The following is a 12386-nucleotide window of genomic DNA, read 5'->3' on the forward strand; positions in this document are numbered from 1 at the left end:
ATGATCCTCCAATAGGGGTGAAAGCCTTTTTTTTCCAGCAACCTCTCATTCTTAAATGCTTGATTGGGCCGGAAACCTGATCCAGAGGGCTTTCGATAGGCTTGTGAGGGTGGATAGGCATTTTGTGGAGCTGGGTACTGGGAAAGTGAAGCATGTTTTTGGGAGTCCCGTGGAGAGAAGTAGCGTCGGGGAGGGGAGTACCGTTGGGAGAATATAGTTGGATGACGAGTGATAGAGCTACTCGGGTGGCTGGGAAAGCTATTATAAGCGGGTAGATATGGAGAGTATGGGGGATCATCCGTTATTGTGTTAGGTGCTTGGGTAAGGACAAAGTCCAAGAAGCTAGGCGGTGGCGGGGGTGGTGCTTTCCCAGTCATCCATGCCTGATACATGTCTGCCACATGCTGTCTCAACATTCTTACCTCTTCTACCAACCCGTAGTCCTGTTCAACCAACTGCTTTTGGGCATCGGTACCAACCCGCTCAGTTCTGTTGCTCTCTGCCATTGTCTTTTGCCTTTGTGTTGCAGGGAAGCGTTACTTTAGAATCACAACCAACCACCTTTCTGATTATTGAAAGAGGACAAAATGGAAGCAACCTGTTAGCGTTAGGTTTTTCAACAGATAAGAAAGCACACATTAAGGATGCAATGCAACTAGGCAATTAACCTTTTCTATCATGCATTTGCTTCAGTTTTGTGCGTCATTCCGGCTTCTTGTAATTGCGCTCCCTTTTTCTTTTTCTTTTTCTTTTTTTCTCTTTTTTTTTTCTTTTTAATGGTGGTCGAATCTTATGTGGACTGCCTACGTATCATGTCCCCGCATGAACCAGACCGGGCGTAGTTCTGCCACATAAAAGGTAAACAACAATAAAACATTTTTGGAATCACTTAAAGACGAACAACAGACTCGAAAGTCAAACGGCCCACATACTCTAATCAAAAGAAATACAAACTCAAGAAAAATAAAATGACAGATTCCTTCCCCTATATGCCGATTTTAGCCAAACGGCTATTTTTGCAAACGTGGCCCCTTCCCAATTTCACATGAATTTTGAGGCCGGGAAGATTAATTTATGACTCTTCACAAACTTGTCCGTTCTTTTACGAAAATAACTGTAAGCACATGATTTTTGCCCTATATGAGAATTACTCCCAAAAAATCCAAAAATAAAATGATTTTTCTTTGGTGTGCAATTTTGTGATATTTTGAATAATTATTTGTATTTGTTTGTGCGTGTTTATTTGATAAATTAATAAAAAATACAAAAATATGTCGCATTTTGCATGTAGGATTTAATTCTATAGTTGTTAGTAATTAAATTTGTTTTACAAAAATTAAAAAATTACAAAAATAAGCATCGTTTGCATTTTTAGCATTTAATGTCCAAATATACAATTTTATGCTTAATTAATACTTAATTGTGCGTTAATTGTTATTGGGAGTTAATTTGCGCTTTTATAAATTAATTTAATTCTTAATAATAGTTTAAGTATTTTTATAATTTAGTTTTAGAGAAATAAAAGAAGAAAAGAAAGCAAAAATATAAAGAAAGTCGGAATTAGGCCTCTTCTTCAATTTCAAGCCACAGGCCCAAAAATTGGCCCAATCTTCCCTACGACCCAGTCCATTTCGAACTGGGTCGACCCAGTCCATAACCCAAAAGACTCAAACCCCATTTGTCTTTCATTTTTACAAAACAAAAACAAAACAAAAAAAATAGGAGAAGAAAACCCTAAAAATCTAAACCATCCGCTCCCCCCCCCTCTCTCCTATCTTCTTCTTCTTCCTCAAGCTCACATCCCTTCCTCCCATGGCAGACCTTCCCCCCTCACACCCCTGCCCCCCTCACGTCAACACACACACAACACAACCACTCTCACCCCCACGACATCCCCTCGCTGCCATGGCTGCGTTTTTCAAGTTCGTCGAGCAACTTCTACGCCACCATTGTTGCCCGTAGTTGCTTCTCCTCCTGCTGTTGCGTTGCATCTTCTCCGACACCGCTGCTGCTACTGTTTCGTGCTGCTGCTCCAGCAGTGTTGCTGCTGCTGCCTTCTGCTTGTGGCGGGCTGCCATTCTTTGTTTTAAACGATGCCAAACGACCACCTTCTTTGGTCGTCCGTTCGTAGTCGTCTTCGACGTCAAGTTATCTTGGTGCGAGATTCGTTCTCGGACAGATTTGTTTACAATCAAAGTTCGTCGTTGATTCATCTCCGGTTAGTTGTTTTTGAGTTTTATTTTTGTCCATATTTTTGTTTGATATTTTCCGGATCCAAAATCGTTAAAGAATTCAATTCTTGTTTTGTTCGTTGTTCATCGTTGAAATTATTTTTCTAGTTTGTTCATGTTCATGTGCTTTGTTAAAATTAATTTTCAGATTTCAAAATAGAAGTTTAATTAGTTGTTTTCATGTTTATTTCATGTTTGTATTATTGTTTAAGTAAGTATTTGTTAGTTTGATGTTTGTTAGATTCAAATTGAAATTTAATCAACTATTTCTTCAATTTGTTTCATGTGTTTATGTATTGTTAGAAATTGTTAATATTGTTAAGTTCAAGTTTAAGTTCATAATTGTTTCTTCGTCGATCTTGTTATTTGTTTAAAGAATTTAGTTGTATTAAAGGAATATATTGTTTTAATCGTTTAATCCGTCATGTTTGTTGTCTTAAAATAGATTCATTCATGTTCATACTTTGTTTGGATGATCTTGAATCCGAATTTTGTATAGTTTGATTTCTTGTTTACCATTTATGATTATTGCTTGAATTGTTATCATAATCTTGTTTAAAGTTTAATATAAGAATTGTTTGTTGTAATGTTGTTAGAGTTGATTTTAAGTTCAATATGATTGAATTTAGAAATCTTCATACTTTGTTTGTTGTTGTTGTTGAATCCGAAAATAGGATTATTTGTTGCTAAAATATTGTTCAATCAAATTTTAGTTGTTCTTGGTTGTTCAATTTGTGTTCATGTGATTTGTTGTTGAAATGTTGTTAAAATCATGTTCATGTGATATTGTTGTTATGATGTTCATCCGTGTTTATATTGTTGTTTGAACATTGTTAGAAATTGATCATATTGTCTATATTTTGGTTAAGTTTGATTAATTGATGTGTTATAGCTGATGGGTAGTTTGGTAAATTTGTAATACGTTCAGGGGTAGTTTGGTAATTTCAGTAAGGTCGGAAGGGGTAATTTAGGAATTGTACATTTTGTAATTGTTTATTTGAAGCATGGGGGACAAAATAAAATGGGGTGGGTTGTGATATGATTATTTAATATAAAGGGGGGACAAGATTTAATTTAAAGGGGAATCTTGCATTATTTTAAATAAAGCATGGGGGACAAAATAAAATGGGGTGGTGTGATATGTTATTTAATGTAATGGGAATGAGTGGGAAGATAATGGGTTTGGTAGAGAAAATGGGTTGATTTTAATTAATGGAAAGATTTTATGAGAGGGGTTATAAGAAGTCTTGAAATCAGAATAAAAAGAGAGGAGAAGAGAAATACACAGACAGGAAAGATACGAGAGAAAGAAACAAATCTGAAAATAAGAGAGAGAAAAGGGCTGAACATTTAAGAGATAGAAAATTTCGAAAAATATTTAAGCTTTCAAATAAAAAAAACTAAAAAAATATTCTGCTTTCTTTTGTTGTTTGAAATCAGAATTAATTGTTGTTTCATCAAAGCTGGAAGCTTTTGTTTTTTTGGATTACTACTCCACCGGTCCGTTACTGGGTTGTTACTGTTGCTGGGCTATTGTTGCTGTGTTGTACTGATTTTACTGCTGCTGCTGATTCTCATATTCATTTTCTTTTGCTTCCAATATCAGGTACACAACTGAAAAGCTGGTTATTGTAATCCGAAATATGAAGCGTGAATACATATGAAGAATGAAAATTTGAAGTTTTAATTTCGTTTTTATTTCTTTGTTCCTTTTATTGATTGTATTTAAACTATTTCATGAATTACTAAATAATAACTGGAATAAGAAAATAATATTATAAGTTAGTCTGTAATAAATCAGTTCGGCAAAATAGGTTAATTCACTAGTTATGAAGGCTTCAAGATTATAGGTTGATCATGAACAAGTAGCTAAATTTAGCTAAGACACGAATTTAAATTAAACATCGTAAATTAGGCATTAAGGCATGACTTGAGCTTAAGCAAGATTAGAAGAACGTTTAAGTCTAATAAACTTTCTAATAAGCTTTAGTAATTATGGTTAAATTTAGTTTCAAATGATTGTGAATAATTAATCTCAATAATATTTTTTAAAAAAATAACAATGCTAAGTTTTAATCTAGCTATATTTGTTTATTTTGAATATTAGTTGTTGAATTTTTATTTAATTTATAATTTTCGAAATTAAGAATAAAATCCCTTTTTCATCAATATTTGTATGAATCAAGCAATTAGCGTGTCATGTTTTCTTAAATAATAATAATAAAAAAACGTAATTAATTAGGATTTTCTTTATTCATTTTAGAGACTAATTTTAAATAGCAAAATGTAGTCGCTTTAAGATTTATCCATTTAGGAAAATAAATGAGATGAGCCTCGCTTAATAAAATGTATAGATTGCGGGGCCCTCAATAAATGTACATTTAATTGCTTAGAATTAAGGAGGAGTCGTTTTAGCAAATTTCACGGCCCTACCCCAAAGTAATAAATCGCTAATTGCTTTAGGCGCGATATAATAATAATACATTCTTAAACACGGGTATGTATTTATGCGACCCAAATCCAAATCCCAAAACATTGAATAAAAATACGTTCCGGATCGTAGATGCATTTTATGTGACCCAATCCAAAGACATGTTTTTTTTAACGATGTTCACATTCTTTAAAAAATATAATAATGAAAGCGGTAAAAAGATAAAACTTGCACATGAGTCCATATTTGTATAAAATCAGATAATCAAGCCAAATATAACATTTGAGCTACCGTGCTAGAACCACGAAACTCGGGAATGCCTAACACCTTCTCCCGGGTTAACAGAATTCCTTATCCGGATTTCTGGTTCGCGGACTGTAATACAGAGTCATTTTTCCTTGGTTCGGGATTAAAATAAGTGACTTGGGACACCCTAAATCTCCTAAGTGGCGACTCTGAAATAAAGAAATAAATCCCGTTTCGACTGTCCTTTAATTGGAAAAAACTCCCTACGCCCTTCGCGGGGTCGGAAAAAGGAGGTGTGACAGCTCTGGCGACTCCGCTGGGGACTAGCCCAGAACCAGTGGTTCAGGGTTAGAAATTCGAGCTCATATAAATTGTTATATTTGGTTTTATCTGATTTTTACATGTTTGAGCCTAATGTGCTAAATGCTGCTTTTACCGCTTTGATATTACGTGAACTGTGTATAAACTGTGCCGAAACTCATCTCCTCTCTGAGTCTTCTAAATCATGAAGAAGGGTGTACTTCGTACGACTTCTTTTCTATATAGTGTCAAATCCCAATTTAGAACGAGGTTCGGACAAGTTGCTAAGCCGGTGAAGCTTCTGTATTCCCGGTACGCTACCCCCTCGGCTCGAGCTGTCCGCTCGGGTAAGCCAGGTCTAGAACAAACACCCAGGTTCTGAACCTAGTATAACAAAGCCACATGCCGGATCCCTAGTAGGAACGTTTGTTTGCATCACGTGCATCTGACTTTGGAGGCTCAACACAGGGGTTGGGTCTGTCTAGGACAGGTGCACCAAAAATGAAAATGACCATCCTGATGCATCTTACTTGTTACTACTTGCGCATTAATTTGATTCGGACTTGTGTGTTGACTGACTTGTGAATATCAGGAATAATATTTTGAAATTGAAAAAAAAAAGAAATAGCGGTTAGGGAATTGATTGTTTATTTTGAAAAGAAAACAAATGCCCAAATACTGTCAAAACTCTGCCGAAATTTTGAGAAAATGAAAAAAAATGTCTTATTAGTTTGTTTTATTAAAAGCTAAGAAAAGAAAAAAAGAGTCGTTGTTCTGTTGTGTTTTTCAAAAAAACAAAATAGAAAAAATATATAGTTTGTCTTGCCATGAAAATGAAAATGAAAAGAGTCTTATTTTCAAAATGTTTTTTTTATTATTTATTTGCTTATGAAAATGCAAAAAAAAAAAAAGTCTTTCATTATTTATCGCAAATATATATATAAATCTGAAAAGTTTTTTTTATTTCCAAAAAATATATATATCTTTATTTGTTGCAAATAGTATTTGTCTTGCCAAGAAAATTCAAAGTAAAATTCCAAAAAAGATATGTCTTGCAAAAAATAATATAAATATCTTTATTTTCCATTGTTGATAAAACAAAAATAATAAAAATGTTTTAAAAAAAAAAAATCCGAAAATATTTTGATACTTCTTTCAAAATTGAAAAGAAAATTCAAAATTCAAAAAATATTTTTTAGAAGCATTTCTTTTATCAAAAGTAAAATTCCAAAAATATTTTTTTTCTTTAGAATAAGAAAAAAAAACAAATGGAAATTCAAAAAAAAAAAAAACTTCCTTTTACTTTTGAAATTCTCAAAGTTCAAATCAAAAGAAAAGGAATTTTTAAAAGTCTTTCTTTCAAAAAGAAATCAATCAAAAAAAAATATATATATATATATCTTTCAAAAAGAAATCAATCAAAAAAAAATATATATATATATACTTCCTTTCTTCTTTTGAAGCAGTTCTTTCACAGTTCCAATTAAAAAAAAATATATTAGTTCATTTACTTATTCGCGAGGCCCGAACTACGCGGGTTTGATTCTCACCGGATGTGAGATACGTAGGCAACCCTCATCGGGTCCAACCCCCTTTTTTGCTAAAATAGTCAAAAACCAAAAAAATAAATAAAAAACGTGTCAAAATTTTTATTTTTGTCATAAATAAGTCTAGTGGTGTCCAACCTTCCCTTTTGCTAAAATAGCCAAAAAAAAAAAACATGTCAAAATTTTAATTTTGTCATAGAGAAGTCGGGTGACGCTGTTTTATGAAGACATAGCCGAATGTTCCCGAAAGGGACGCCGGGAGGCTGACTTTGCATAAACAGCCACCTTTGGGTCATTTTTAAGATTTTGACTAGTTGACCCACACAACCTTAAAAATCTTCGTCCCCGAGGCATTGAAAGGCCGTGTTTGCAATATTGACTTTTCTAATTCGAAAAATGAAAAAAAGAGTCATAAATAAGTCGGGTGATGCTGTTTTGTCAAAAATAGCCGAATGTTCCCGAGAGGGACGCCGGAAGGCTGACTTTGCATAAAAAGCCACTTTTTTTGGGTCCTGTTTAGGATTTTGGTCTAGTTGACCCACACAGCCCTATAAATCTTCGTCCCCGAGGCGCTGAAGGGCCGTGTTTGCAACATCAGGTTTTTAGTATAATTTGAAAAGAAAAAAAAAGAGTCAGCGGTCAGGTGAATACCGTTTGGATTTTTTTAGTCAAAATAACCCGAGCCAACTTCGGCCGCGTCTTGAACCGTTCTTGCCGAAATAACCTTAGAGTATCTGTCAGTTGTCGAAAGGTTATTTTCGTAAAAGAATGGACAAGTGTTTAAAGTGTCATAAAAGAATCCTCCCCGGCCTCAAATTCATGTGAAAGTTGGAAGGGGCCACATTTGCAAAAATAACCGTTTGGTTGCATTTGTCAAACGGGGAAAGAAATTGGCCATTTGTAAATCTTTTAATTAGAATATGTGGGTTGTTTGATTTTCCAGCTTGTAGGTCATCTTCAAACCTTTGAAACTCAGTTTGTTTTAACATGAAAATTGAAGAAAAAAAAATATTTAGCATTGTTTATCTTTTATTGGGTCCGAACTACGCTCGGTCTGATTCATGCGGGGTCATGATACGTAGGCAATCTCCATAAGATTCGACCACCACCAAAATAAAAAAAATATAAAAAAAATATAATAATAAATAAATAAAAGAGAGTGTGGAAGATTTTCAGGGGGCACAATTGTCTAACTGCTTAGGTACATTGTATCTCTGATACATGATTGTCTGTCCAATGCCCTAACACTAACGTGATGGCTTCCCTTTGATGTGTCCATATATAGAAAGTGGTTGGTTGTGGTAACTCCTCCCTGCAAAGCAAAATCAAAGGACAATGGCTCCGAACCGCAGAACCGAGTGGATCGGTACTGATGACCAACAACAATTGGTCGAACAGAACAACAGGTTGGTAGAAGAAGTGAAAATGCTGAGACAGCATGTGGCAGACATGTATCAGGCATGGATAACGGGAAAAGCACCACCCCCTCCACCGCCAAGCCTCTTGAACTCGGTCATTTCCCAAGCACCCAACACCATAATGGAAGATTCTCCATACTCTCCATCCCAACCCATTTATGGCAGCTTTCCCAGCTATCCGAGTAGCTCCATCACTCTTCAATGTTTCTCCGCTCCCCAACACCACTTCTTTCCCCGTGACCTCAAAAGCCATACCTCACTTCCCAGGTACCCGACTCCACGAAATGCTTACCCACCCATACAAGCCTACCAAAAGCCATCTGGATCAGGTTTCCGGCCCTGTCAACATGCAAGAATGAAGAGGTTGCTGAAACGAGAAAAGGCTCTCACCCCTATCGGGGTATCTTATGCCAGTCTGTTTGAAAGGCTAAGGCATGCTGGCTCGATTGAACCACTCCCCGCATGTACTCCAAATCCACTTGCAAGGAGCTTTGATCCGGCAGCGCGATGCGCCTACCACTCCAATGTCATAGGACACAACATTGAGAGCTGTCATAGTTGGAGAAGGGAAGTAGAGAAAATGATCCGAGAAGGGCGGGTTGTGATTAATAACAGTGACATGGAGCACTCGAACCCCCTCGAGAACTTGCCTACGGAGGTTGATGAGATTGAAGCTGGTAATGGTCTCGGCAGTATTGATGCAAAGCTCAGTGGCTAAAATGCCAATTTTGATAAAGTGGGAGGACGTTTTGTTCCTTGGTCAGCAAGAGAGAAGCTTGTGGTGGCTCATTTTGTTGTCATTTCTGTTGTTCGGATTATTAGGGTTATAAGTCGGATGTTGTCTTGTCCAGTTTGTTTTAGGATTTTGTTCTGGATTGTTTTGTTTGTTTTGTTATTTAAACCATTTCACCGGTAGTCTAATACAAAATCCGGTCTTTTATTATTTCCAGTCATCTTTTTGTTTAGTCCTTTTATCATTTTTGTTCAATGCCGATTCTAGGGACATGACATGCGCACCCAGTTTGGGCCTAGTCTTAAAAGTTAATCATAAAACCCTGAGAAGGTGATCAAAGCATTTAAAGGAAATAAGAACGGTTTGAGATTATTTGGAGCCCGAGTCATGTGGAACTGGGGCAAACACAAAGAAAACCGTTAAATAAAGATTCGCCTAAATTGGCATGAGGGTCGTTCATAATAAAAGAGAATGAGAGTGTCGCCCAACGGTGCTTTAGAAGTGACAAATGAACAAACATATGTTTAACATAATTGTCAAGCCCAGCACCGTCGGAAGAGACTATAAATCTATTGTTTGTTGTGTTGTTTGCATTTGGCATGTTTTGAAGACTGGAATGACGAAGGCATTTTGTTCTTCTACCTAAACACTTTATCCTTCGTTACCCCTTTTTGAGCCTTACTTATTTTTCTTTCATACCCCTCGTTCGGAATCAGTAAAAACGACTAGAAAACGCGAGCATGGCATGAAAACATGAAAAAAAAAACAACAAAACGAAAAAGAAAAGAAAAGAAAAATGGTAACAAAAAAAAAGTCAAATGAAAAAAGAGGAATTGGGAACTACGTTTGACCTGATTCCTCAAAGAGGATACGTAGGCGCTTCACGGCTCGGTCATAGTTTTGAAAAAATATAAATCAATCAAGTAAAATATCCCCAAGCAAGAAACTGGGGCAAAAGTTGCGTTTGTGGTAAATAAATCTAGTTCCGAAAGTTGTAACTAATAACCCAGAATTAATGCATTTTTGAGCCTTTAATACCCTTTTTTTTTCTAGCCCTATCCAAAACCCACATTACGGTCCAAAGAAAGACCTTCTGACCAGTCTTCAAAAGATGCCAAGTCAGACAAATGAGAGTCTTACCGGCGAACATAACATTCTGTTCCACAGCAGAAAGGACTCTAATCTCCAGCAGAGAGAGTCATACCGGCAACACTCCAAATCCCCAGCTGGAAAGTGATACAAATGAGAGAGTCATATCGGTGAAAACCTTCACAGGCACCATAAGGATGAAAGCTGAGAGAAGAACAAAAAATGAGAGAGACTTGATAGTGAAAACCCTTTGGGCACTACAAGTCGAATAAGATTAAGAATCCAATGGGGAATCGCCAATTGAAGATCTTGAAAGATGATTGACGGTAGAGGATAGGCCACATACGCATGTCATGGCCATTAGAGTCGGTATCTGCGTTTGATAGGTTTTTATTTATAGTTTCTTTTGTAAAAGAGTCATCATTTCCTTTGTCTTTTGTTTTGTATCTTTTATCTTTCTCCTTTCATAAAAAATTTTCCCCAATAGAGTCTGTCCGGTCAGAACAAGTATGAAATGACTTCAAAATATGTCATCAGCTTCCCAATTATACAAAATGAGATCTGACTAGTGCATCCAAATGGTGTAGTCAGCGAGGAACAAGCGCGAGGCCAGTGTCAAGAAAATATCCCCAGCAAAAGGGAAATGACAAAAGGATTGACGAGTGTCAAAAGGGATATTCTTGCCAAAACCAAAGTGATAAACCTCAAGGCCAAAGCCAGTGGGCAAATCAAGGAGAGCAATGAGCATGATTTGGGAAATTCATACTAGGACTAAAAGGTTGGGGAAATGCCAGTTTCCGAGTTATGTCACAAAAGAAGACGGATATCCCCAGCAGGAAGGGATCATCCCCAGCACATAATATCATCCCCAACAAGCTGTGGAACGCAGAGCAAGGAAGGAGAAAGGGAAAAGCCATCCCAGTAGGGGTATCACAACCAACCACCATGTTTTAAACTAACAAATTTTGTTTGATTTGAAACAGGTAAAGGAAATGGCATTGATGCCAGAAATGCATGCCGCAAGGGATATTATCAAACTGGGGCAGAAAATTTTCCTTCCGCTTAGAAAATTTTCTGGAAGTCAGGTATCCATGCGGGAAAGAATAAAGATAACGCCAGTCTCAAGTGAAGTGGTCTTAGAACCAGTGTTGCCCCAACATAATAAGTTCTATGGAGGAAGTTGTTCCCCAGCAAAGGGATGAAACTTGAGCTCAGTGAAGCACTAGTTCTGAAAGAATCAGAATCCCCCAACAGTGTTAGCCTCGACAGCGTTATCCCCAGCTGATAACATTTTACCCCCCCAACAGGTAAGTAAATAATTCTCCAACAGTGTTATCCCCAGCAAGTATTCGAGGTAAGACATTTTCAAGTCTTAAGGATATTTTGGGTTCATCCGCCCTCGAATAGGATATTTTGGGTTCATCCGCCCTCGAATAGGATATTTTGGGTTCATCCGCCCTCGAATAGGATATTTTGGGTTCATCCGCCCTCGAATAGGATATTGTGGGTTCATCCACCCTCGAATAGGATATTGTGGGTTCATCCGCCCTCGAATAGGATATTTTGGGTTCATCCGCCCTCGAATAGGATATTTTGGGTTCATCCGCCCTCGAATAGGATATTTTGGGTTCATCCGCCCTCGAATAGGATATTTTGGGTTCATCCGCCCTCGAATAGGATATTTTGGGTTCATCCGCCCTCGAATAGGATTTTATTTTCAAAGTTGTTGTTGAAGCCAGGCGCCCACCTGAATAACGAGAGGAATACTTTTCTTGTCTGTCCATTGCATATTTTAGGCGCCCACCTGTATAACAAGGGAATACATTCCACGCCTTTGCCAATAGGAGACGCACTTCCTAAGTCTAGTTCCGCCAATAGGAGACGCACTTCCTAAGTTAGTTTCACCCATAGGAGACGCATTTCCTCCTAAGTTTAGTTTACCCACAGGAGACGCATTTCTTCCTAAGTTAGTTTCACCCATAGGAGACGCATTTCCTCCTAAGTTTAGTTTTACCCATAGGAGACACATTTCCTCCTAAGTTTAGTTTACCCATAGGAGACGCATTTCCTCCTAAGTTTAGTTTTACCCACAGGAGACGCATTTCCTCCTAAGTTTAGTTTTACCCATAGGAGACGCATTTCCTCCTAAGTTTAGTTTTACCCATAGGAGACGCATTTCCTCCTAAGTTTAGTTTACCCATAGGAGACGCATTTCCTCCTAAGTTTAGTTTACCCATAGGAGACGTATTTCCTCCTAAATTTACTTTTACCCATAGGAGACGCATTTCCTCCTAAGTTTAGTTTACCCATAGGAGACGCATTTCCTCCTAAGTTAGCATTGAAGTTGGGAGCCCGCCCATATAATAGAGGCATACATTTCTGTCCTTTTAC

Source organism: Nicotiana tabacum, chromosome 9, assembly GCF_000715075.1.
Source record: "Nicotiana tabacum cultivar K326 chromosome 9, ASM71507v2, whole genome shotgun sequence".
Lineage (NCBI taxonomy): Eukaryota > Viridiplantae > Streptophyta > Magnoliopsida > Solanales > Solanaceae > Nicotiana > Nicotiana tabacum.